The sequence below is a fragment of the Chiloscyllium punctatum genome, unplaced genomic scaffold (genome assembly GCF_047496795.1).
Source record: "Chiloscyllium punctatum isolate Juve2018m unplaced genomic scaffold, sChiPun1.3 scaffold_1014, whole genome shotgun sequence".
NCBI lineage: Eukaryota > Metazoa > Chordata > Chondrichthyes > Orectolobiformes > Hemiscylliidae > Chiloscyllium > Chiloscyllium punctatum.
The window spans coordinates 40,001-48,902 of record NW_027310748.1 but is presented as its reverse complement, the minus strand read 5'-3'; positions in this window follow the sequence as shown (position 1 = coordinate 48,902).

Sequence of the window (8,902 nt, the reverse complement as noted above, 5' to 3'; positions counted from 1 at the left end):
TACTCACTTCTTCTTTTTAAACATTTTTCTAAGTTTTTCTGGTTACTGATTTCTTCTTTTTAAACATTTTTCGCCGTTTTTCTGGTTACTGATTTCTTCTTTTTAAACATTTTTCTAAGTTTTTCTGGTTACTCATTTCTTCTTTTTAAACATTTTTCTAAGTTTTTCTGGTTACTGATTTCTTCTTTTTAAACATTTTTCTAAGTTTTCCTGGTTACTGATTTCTTCTTTTTAAACATTTTTCGCAGTTTTTCTGGTTACTGATTTCTTCTTTTTAAACATTTTTCTAAGTTTTCCTGGTTACTGATTTCTTCTTTTTAAACATTTTTCGCAGTTTTTCTGGTTACTGATTTCTTCTTTTTAAACATTTTTCTAAGTTTTTCTGGTTACTGATTTCTTCTTTTTAAACATTTTTCTAAGTTTTTCTGGTTACTCACTTCTTCTTTTTAAACATTTTTCTAAGTTTTCCTGGTTACTGATTTCTTCTTTTTAAACATTTTTCGCAGTTTGTCTGGTTACTGATTTCTTCTTTTTAAACATTTTTCGCAGTTTTTCTGGTTACTGATTTCTTCTTTTTAAACATTTTTCTAAGTTTTTCTGGTTACTCACTTCTTCTTTTATAACATTTTTCTAAGTTTTCCTGGTTACTGATTTCTTCTTTTTAAACATTTTTCTAAGTTTTCCTGGTTACTGATTTCTTCTTTTTAAACATTTTTCTAAGTTTTCCTGGTTACTGATTTCTTCTTTTTAAACATTTTTCTAAGTTTTTCTGGTTACTCATTTCTTCTTTTTAAACATTTTTCGCAGTTTTTCTGGTTACTGATTTCTTCTTTTTAAACATTTTCCTAAGTTTTCCTGGTTACTGATTTCTTCTTTTTAAACATTTTTCTAAGTTTTCCTGGTTACTCATTTCTTCTTTTTGATCATTTTTCTAAGTTTTCCTGGTTACTGATTTCTTCGTTTTGAACATTTTTCTAAGTTTTCCTGGTTACTCACTTCTTCTTTTCAAACATTTTTCTTCGTTTTTCTGTTTACTCATTTAGCACTTTCAGGCACTTTCCCATCATTTCCTCGTTCCCGATTTCACCCTTTAAAACGCTTTCGGGCATTTCCCTAAGTTTTGCGGTTCACTCGTTTGGGACTCACTGACACCTTCTCTAGCTTCCCTGCTCACTTTTTTCGTACTGTTGAGAAAATTCGAACCCTTTCCTTAACTATGCCGGTTACTGACTTCACCGCTTCAGACCCTTGTCCCCGTAATGAAAGATACCATTTCCCACCGTGGGAAATGCACGAAAATCGGACTGAACACGGGGGAGGCTCCCCCCTCGAAGGCGAGACCGTCGGCAGAACCGCCGGGTCAAACCCGGCCGAGCTACCCGGCTTACAAGTCTCAAAGTCGGTATGAGCAGTCACGTCCACCCCCATTCCCTTTTGGACCACTTCCCACGGTTCCAAATGCATGAAAATCGGCCTGTACACGGGGGAGGCACCCGCCTCGAAGACGAGACCGTCGGCAGAACCGCCGGGTCAAACCCGGCTGAGCTACCCGGCTCGGAAGCGCCAAAGTCGGGTTGAGCAGTCACATTCACTCCCATCGACGTTTGGACCACTTCCCACGGTTCGAAATGCACGGAAATCGGCCTGTACACGGGGGAGGCACCCGCCTCGAAGAGGAGACTGTCGGCAGAACCGCCGGGTCAAACCCGGCTGTGCTAACCGGCTCGGAAGCGCCAAAGTCGGGTTGAGCAGTCACATTCACTCCCATCCCCTTTTGGGCAACTTCCCACGGTTGGAAATGCATGGAAATCGGACTGAACACGGGGGAGGCTCCCCCCTCGAAGGCGAGACCGTCGGCAGAACCGCAGGATCAAACCCGGCTGAGCTACCCGGCTTACAAGTCTCAAAGTCGGTATGAGCAGACACGTCCACCCCCATTCCCTTTTGGACCACTTCCCACGGTTCGAAATGCATGAAAATCGGCCTGTATACGGGGGAGGCACCCGCCTCGAAGACGAGACCGTCGGCAGACCCGCCGGGTCAAACCCGGCTGAGCTACCCGGCTCGGAAGCGCCAAAGTCGGGTTGAGCAGTCACATTCACTCCCATCCCCTTTTGGACCACTTCCCACGGTTCGAAATGCACGAAAATCGGCCTGTACACGGGGGAGGCACCCGCCTCGAAGACGAGACCGTCGGCAGAACCGCCGGAACAAACCCGGCTGAGCTACCCGGCTTACAAGTCTCAAAGTCGGTATGAGCAGACACGTCCACCCCCATTCCCTTTTGGACCACTTCCCACGGTTCGAAATGCATGAAAATCGGCCTGTATACGGGGGAGGCACCCGCCTCGAAGACGAGACCGTCGGCAGACCCGCCGGGTCAAACCCGGCTGAGCTACCCGGCTCGGAAGCGCCAAAGTCGGGTTGAGCAGTCACATTCACTCCCATCCCCTTTTGAACCTCTTCCCACCGTTGGAAATGCACGAAAATCGGCCTGTACACGGGGGAGGCTCCCCCCTCGAAGGCGAGACCGTCGGCAGAACCGCCGGGTCAAACCCGGCTGAGCTACCCGGCTTACAAGTCTCGAAGTCGGGTTGAGCAGTCACATTCACTCCCATCGACTTTTGGGCAACTTCCCACCGTTGCAAATGCATGAAAATCGGCCTGTACACGGGGGAGGCACCCGCCTCGAAGTCGAGACCGTCGGCAGAACCGCCGGGTCCAACCCGGCTGAGCTACCCGGCTTACAAGTCTCAAAGCCGGGTTGGGCAGTCACGTTCACCCCCATTCCCTTTTGGATCACTTCCCACGGTTCGAAATGCACGAAAACCGGCCTGTACACGGGGGAGGGTCCGCCCTCGAAGGCGAGACCGTCGGCAGAACCGCCGGGTCAAACCTGGCTGAGCTACCCGGCTTACAAGTCTCAAAGTCGGGTTGAGCAGTCACGTTCACTCCCATCGACTTTTAGACCACTTCCCACGGTTCGAAATGCACGAAAATCGGCCTGTACACGGGGGAGGCACCCGCCTCGAAGACGAGACCGTCGGCAGAACCGCCGGGTCAAACCCGGCCGAGCTACCCGGGTTAGAAGCCTCAGAGTCGGGTTGAGCAGTCACGTTCACTCCCATCGACTTTTAGACCACTTCCCACGGTTGGAAATGCACGAAAATCGGCCTGTACACGGGGGTGGCATCCGCCTCGAAGACGAGACCGTCGGCAGAACCGCCGGGTCAAACCCGGCTGAGCTACCCGGCTTACAAGTCTCAAAGTCGGGTTGAGCAGTCACATTCACTCCCATCGACTTTTGGGCAACTTCCCACGGTTCGAAATGCACAAGATTCGGCCTGAACACGGGGGACGCTCCCCCCTCGAAGGCGAGACCGTCGGCAGACCCGCCGGGTCAAACCCGGCTGAGCTACCCGGCTCGGAAGCGCCAAAGTCGGTATGAGCAGTCACGTTCACTCCCATCCCCTTTTGGACCGCTTCCCACGGTACGAAATGCATGAAAATCGGCCTGTACACGGGGGAGGCACCCGCCTCGAAGACGAGACCGTCGGCAGAACCGCCGGGTCAAACCCGGCTGAGCTACCCGGCTTACAAGTCTCAAAGTCGGGTTGAGCAGTCACATTCACTCCCATCGACTTTTGGGCAACTTCCCACGGTTCGAAATGCACAAAATTCGGCCTGAACACGGGGGACGCTCCCCCCTCGAAGGCGAGACCGTCGGCAGAACCGCCGGGTCAAACCCGGCTGAGCTACCCGGCTTAAAAGTCTCAAAGTCGGTATGAGCAGTCACATTCACCCCCATTCCCTTTTGGACCACTTCCCACGGTTGGAAATGCATGAAAATCGGCCTGGAACACGGGGGAGGCTCCCCCCTCGATGACGAGACCGTCGGCAGAACCGCCGGAACAAACCCGGCTGAGCTACCCGGCTTACAAGTCTCAAAGTCGGTATGAGCAGACACGTCCACCCCCATTCCCTTTTGGACCACTTCCCACCGTTGGAAATGCACGAAAAATCGGCCTGTACACGGGGGAGGCACCGGCCTCGAAGACGAGACCGTCGGCAGAACCGCCGGATCAAACCCGGCCGAGCTACCCGGGTTAGAAGCCTCAGAGTCGGGTTGAGCAGTCACATTCACTCCCATCCCCTTTTTGAACCTCTTTCCCACCGTTGGAAATGCACGAAAATCGGCCTGTACACGGGGGGAGGCTCCCCCCTCGAAGGCTGAGACCGTGCGGCAGAACCGCCGGGTCAAACCCGGCTGAGCTACCCGGCTTAAAAGTCTCAAAGTCGGTGTTGAGCAGTCACATTCACTCCCATCGACTTTTGGGCAACTTCCCACCGTTGCAAATGCATGAAAATCGGCCTGTACACGGGGGAGGCTCCGCCCTCGAAGGCGAGACCGACGGCAGAACCGCCGGGTCAAACCCGGCCGGGCTACCCGGGTTAGAAGCCTCAGAGTCGGGTTGAGCAGTCGCATTCACCCCCATCCCCTTTTGAACCTCTTCCCACCGTTGGAAATGCACGAAAATCGGCCTGTACACGGGGGAGGCACCGGCCTCGAAGACGAGACCGGTCGGCAGAACCGCCGGATCAAACCCGGCCGAGCTACCCGGGTTAGAAGCCTCAGAGTCGGGTTGAGCAGTCGACATTCACTCCCATCCCCTTTTGAACCTCTTCCACCGTTGGAAATGCACGGAAATCGGCCTGTACACGGGGAGGCTCCCCCCTCGAAGGCGAGACCGTCGGCAGAACCGCCGGGTCAAACCCGGCTGAGCTACCCGGCTTACAAGTCTCAAAGTCGGTATGAGCAGACACGTCCACCCCCATTCCCTTTTGGACCACTTCCCACCGTTGGAAATGCACGAAAATCGGCCTGTACACGGGGGAGGCACCGGCCTCGAAGACGAGACCGGTCGGCAGACCCGCCGGATCAAACCCGGCCGAGCTACCCGGGTTAGAAGCCTCAGAGTCGGGTTGAGCAGTCACATTCACTCCCATCCCCTTTTGGAACCTCTTCCCACCGTTGGAAATGCACGAAAATCGGCCTGTACACGGGGGAGGCTCCCCCCTCGAAGGCGAGACCGTCGGCAGAACCGCCGGGTCAAACCCGGCTGAGCTACCGGCTTAAAAGTCTCAAAGTCGGGTTGAGCAGTCACATTCACTCCCATCGACTTTTGGGCAACTTCCCACCGTTGCAAATGCATGAAAATCGGCCTGTACACGGGGGAGGCTCCGCCCTCGAAGGCGAGACCGACGGCAGAAACCGCCGGGTCAAACCCGGCCGGGCTACCCGGCTCGGAAGCGCCAAAGTCGGGTTGAGCAGTCACATTCACCCCCATCCCCTTTTGGGCCACTTCCCACGGTTCGATAATGCATGAAAATCGGCCTGTTACACGGGGGACGCTCCCCCCTCGAAGGCGAGGCAGTCGGCAGAACCGCCGGGTCAAACCCGGCTGAGCTACCCGGGTTAGATGCCTCAAAGTCGGGTTGAGCAGTCACATTCACCCCCATCCCCTTTCGGCCCCCTTCCCACGGTTGGAAATGCATGAAAATCGGCCTGTACACGGTGGGCTGCTCCCCCCTCGAAGGTGAGACCTTCGGCAGAACCGCCGGGTCAAATCCTGCCGAGCTACCCGCGTTAGAGGTCCTCAATGTCGGCTTCAGCAGTCACATTCAATCCCATTCCCGTTTGGACCTCTTCCCGCCGATGGAAATGCAACAAAATTCGGCCTGATAACACGCGGGGCGCTCCCCCCTCGAAGGCTGAGACCGTCGCCAGAACCGCCGGGTCAAATCCGGCTGAGCTACCCGCGTTTACAGGTCTCAAAGTCGGGTTGAGCAGTCACGTTCACCCCCATCCCCTTTCGGACCCCTTCCCACGGTTGGAAATGCATGAAAATCGGCCTGTACACGGTGGGCGCTCCCCCCTCGAAGGTGAGACCTTCGGCAGAACCGCCGGGTCAAATCCGGCCGAGCTACCCGCGTTAGAGGTCTCAATGTCGGCTTCAGCAGTCACATTCAATCCCATTCCCGTTTGGACCTCTTCCCGCCGATGGAAATGCACAAATTCGGCTGAACACGCGGGACGCTCCCCCCTCGAAGGTGAGACCTTCGGCAGAACCGCCGGGTCAAATCCGGCCGAGCTACCCGCGTTAGAGGTCTCAATGTCGGCTTCAGCAGTCACATTCAATCCCATTCCCGTTTGGACCTCTTCCCGCCGATGGAAATGCACAAAATTCGGCCTGAACACGCGGGACGCTCCCCCCTCGAAGGCGAGACCGTCGCCAGAACCGCCGGGTCAAATCCGGCTGAGCTACCCGCGTTACAGGTCTCAAAGTCGGGTTGAGCTAGTCACGTTCACCCCCATCCCCTTTCGGCCCCCTTCCCACGGTTGGAAATGCATGAAAATCGGCCTGTACACGGATCGGGCGCTCCCCCCTCGAAGGTGAGACCTGTCGCAGAACCGCCGGGTCAAATCCTGCCGAGCTACCCGCGTTAGAGGTCTCAATGTCGGCTTCAGCAGTCACATTCAATCCCATTCCCGTGTTGGACCTCTTCCCGCCGATGGAAATGCACAAAATTCGGCCTGAACACGCGGGGCGCTCCCCCCCTCGAAGGCGAGACCGTCGCCAGAACCGCCGGGTCAAATCCGGCTGAGCTACCCGCGTTACAGGTCTCAAAGTCGGGTTGAGCAGTCACGTTCACCCCCCATCCCCTTTCGGACCCCTTCCCACGGTTGAAATGCATGAAAATCGGCCTGTACACGGTGGGCGCTCCCCCCTCGAAGGTGAGACCTTCGGCAGAACCGCCGGGTCAAATCCGGCCGAGCTACCCGCGTTAGAGGTCTCAATGTCGGCTTCAGCAGTCACATTCAATCCCATTCCCGTTTGGACCTCTTCCCGCCGATGGATATTGCACAAAATTCGGCCTGAACACGCGGGACGCTCCCCCTCGAAGGTGAGACCTTCGGCAGAACCGCCGGGTCAAATCCGGCCGAGCTACCCGCGTTAGAGGTCTCAATGTCGGCTTCAGCAGTCACATTCAATCCCATTCCCGTTTGGACCTCTTCCCGCCGATGGAAATGCACAAAATTCGGCCTGAACACGCGGGACGCTCCCCCTCGAAGGCGAGACCGTCGCCAGAACCGCCGGGTCAAATCCGGCTGAGCTACCGCGTTACAGGTCTCAAAGTCGGGTTGAGCAGTCACGTTCACCCCCATCCCCTTTCGGACCCCTTCCCACGGTTGGAAATGCATGAAAATCGCCTGTACACGGTGGGCGCTCCCCCCTCGAAGGGTGAGACCTTCGGCAGAACCGCCGGGTCAAATCCGGCCGAGCTACCCGCGTTTAGAGGTCTCAATGTCGGCTTCAGCAGTCACATTCAATCCCATTCCCGTTTGGACCTCTTCCCGCCGATGGAAATGCACAAAATTCGGCCTGAACACGCGGGACGCTCCCCCCTCGAAGGTGAGACCTTCGGCAGAACCGCCGGGTCAAATCCGGCCGAGCTACCCGCGTTAGAGGTCTCAATGTCGGCTTCAGCAGTCACATTCAATCCCATTCCCGTTTGGACCTCTTCCCGCCGATGAAATGCACAAAATTCGGCCTGAACACGCGGGACGCTCCCCCCTCGAAGGCGAGACCGTCGCCAGAACCGCCGGGTCAAATCCGGCTGAGCTACCCGCGTTAGAGGTCTCAAAGTCGGGTTGAGCAGTCACGTTCACCCCATCCCCTTTCGGACCCCTTCCCACGGTTGGAAATGCATGAAATCGGCTGTACACGGTGGGCGCTCCCCCTCGAAGCTGAGACCTTCGCAGAACCGCCGGGTCAAATCGGCCGAGCTACCCGCGTTAGAGGTCTCATGTCGGCTTCAGCAGTCACATTCAATCCCATTCCCGTTTGGACCTCTTCCCGCCGATGGAAATGCACAAAACTCGGCCTGACACACGCGGGACGCTCCCCCTCGAAGGTGAGACCTTCGGCAGAACCGCCGGGTCAAATCCGGCCGAGCTACCCGCGTTAGAGGTCTCAATGTCGGCTTCAGCAGTCACATTCAATCCCATTCCGTTTGGACCTCTTCCCGCCGATGGAAATGCACAAAATTCGGCCTGAACACGCGGGACGCTCCCCCTCGAAGGCGAGACCGTCGCCAGAACCGCCGGGTCAAATCCGGCCGAGCTACCCGCGTTAAGAGGTCTCAATGTCGGCTTCAGCAGTCACATTCAATCCCATTCCCTTTTGGAACACTTCCCGCCGTTAACAATGCACCGATATTCGGCCTGAACACGCGGGACGCTCCCCCCTCGAAGGTGAGACCTTCGGCAGAACCGCCGGGTCAAATCCTGCCGAGCTACCCGCGTTAGAGGTCTCAATGTCGGCTTCAGCAGTCACATTCAATCCCATTCCCGTTTGGACCTCTTCCCGCCGATGGAAATGCACAAAATTCGGCCTGAACACGCGGGACGCTCCCCCCTCGAAGGCGAGACCGTCGCCAGAACCGCCGGGTCAAATCCGGCCGAGTCTACCCGCGTTAGAGGTCTCAATGTCGGCTTCAGCAGTCACATTCAATCCCATTCACGTTTGGAACACTTCCCGCCGTTAACAATGCACGATATTCGGCCTGAACACGCGGGACGCTCCCCCCCTCGAAGGTGAGACCTTCGGCAGAACCGCCGGGTCAAATCCTGCCGAGCTACCCGCGTTAGAGGTCTCAATGTCGGCTTCAGCAGTCACATTCAATCCATTCCCGTTTGGACCTCTTCCCGCCGATGGAAATGCACAAAATTCGGCCTGAACACGCGGGGCGCTCCCCCCTCGAAGGCGAGACCGTCGCCAGAACCGCCGGGTCAAATCCGGCTGAGCTACCGCGTTACAGGTCTCAAAGTCGGCTTCAG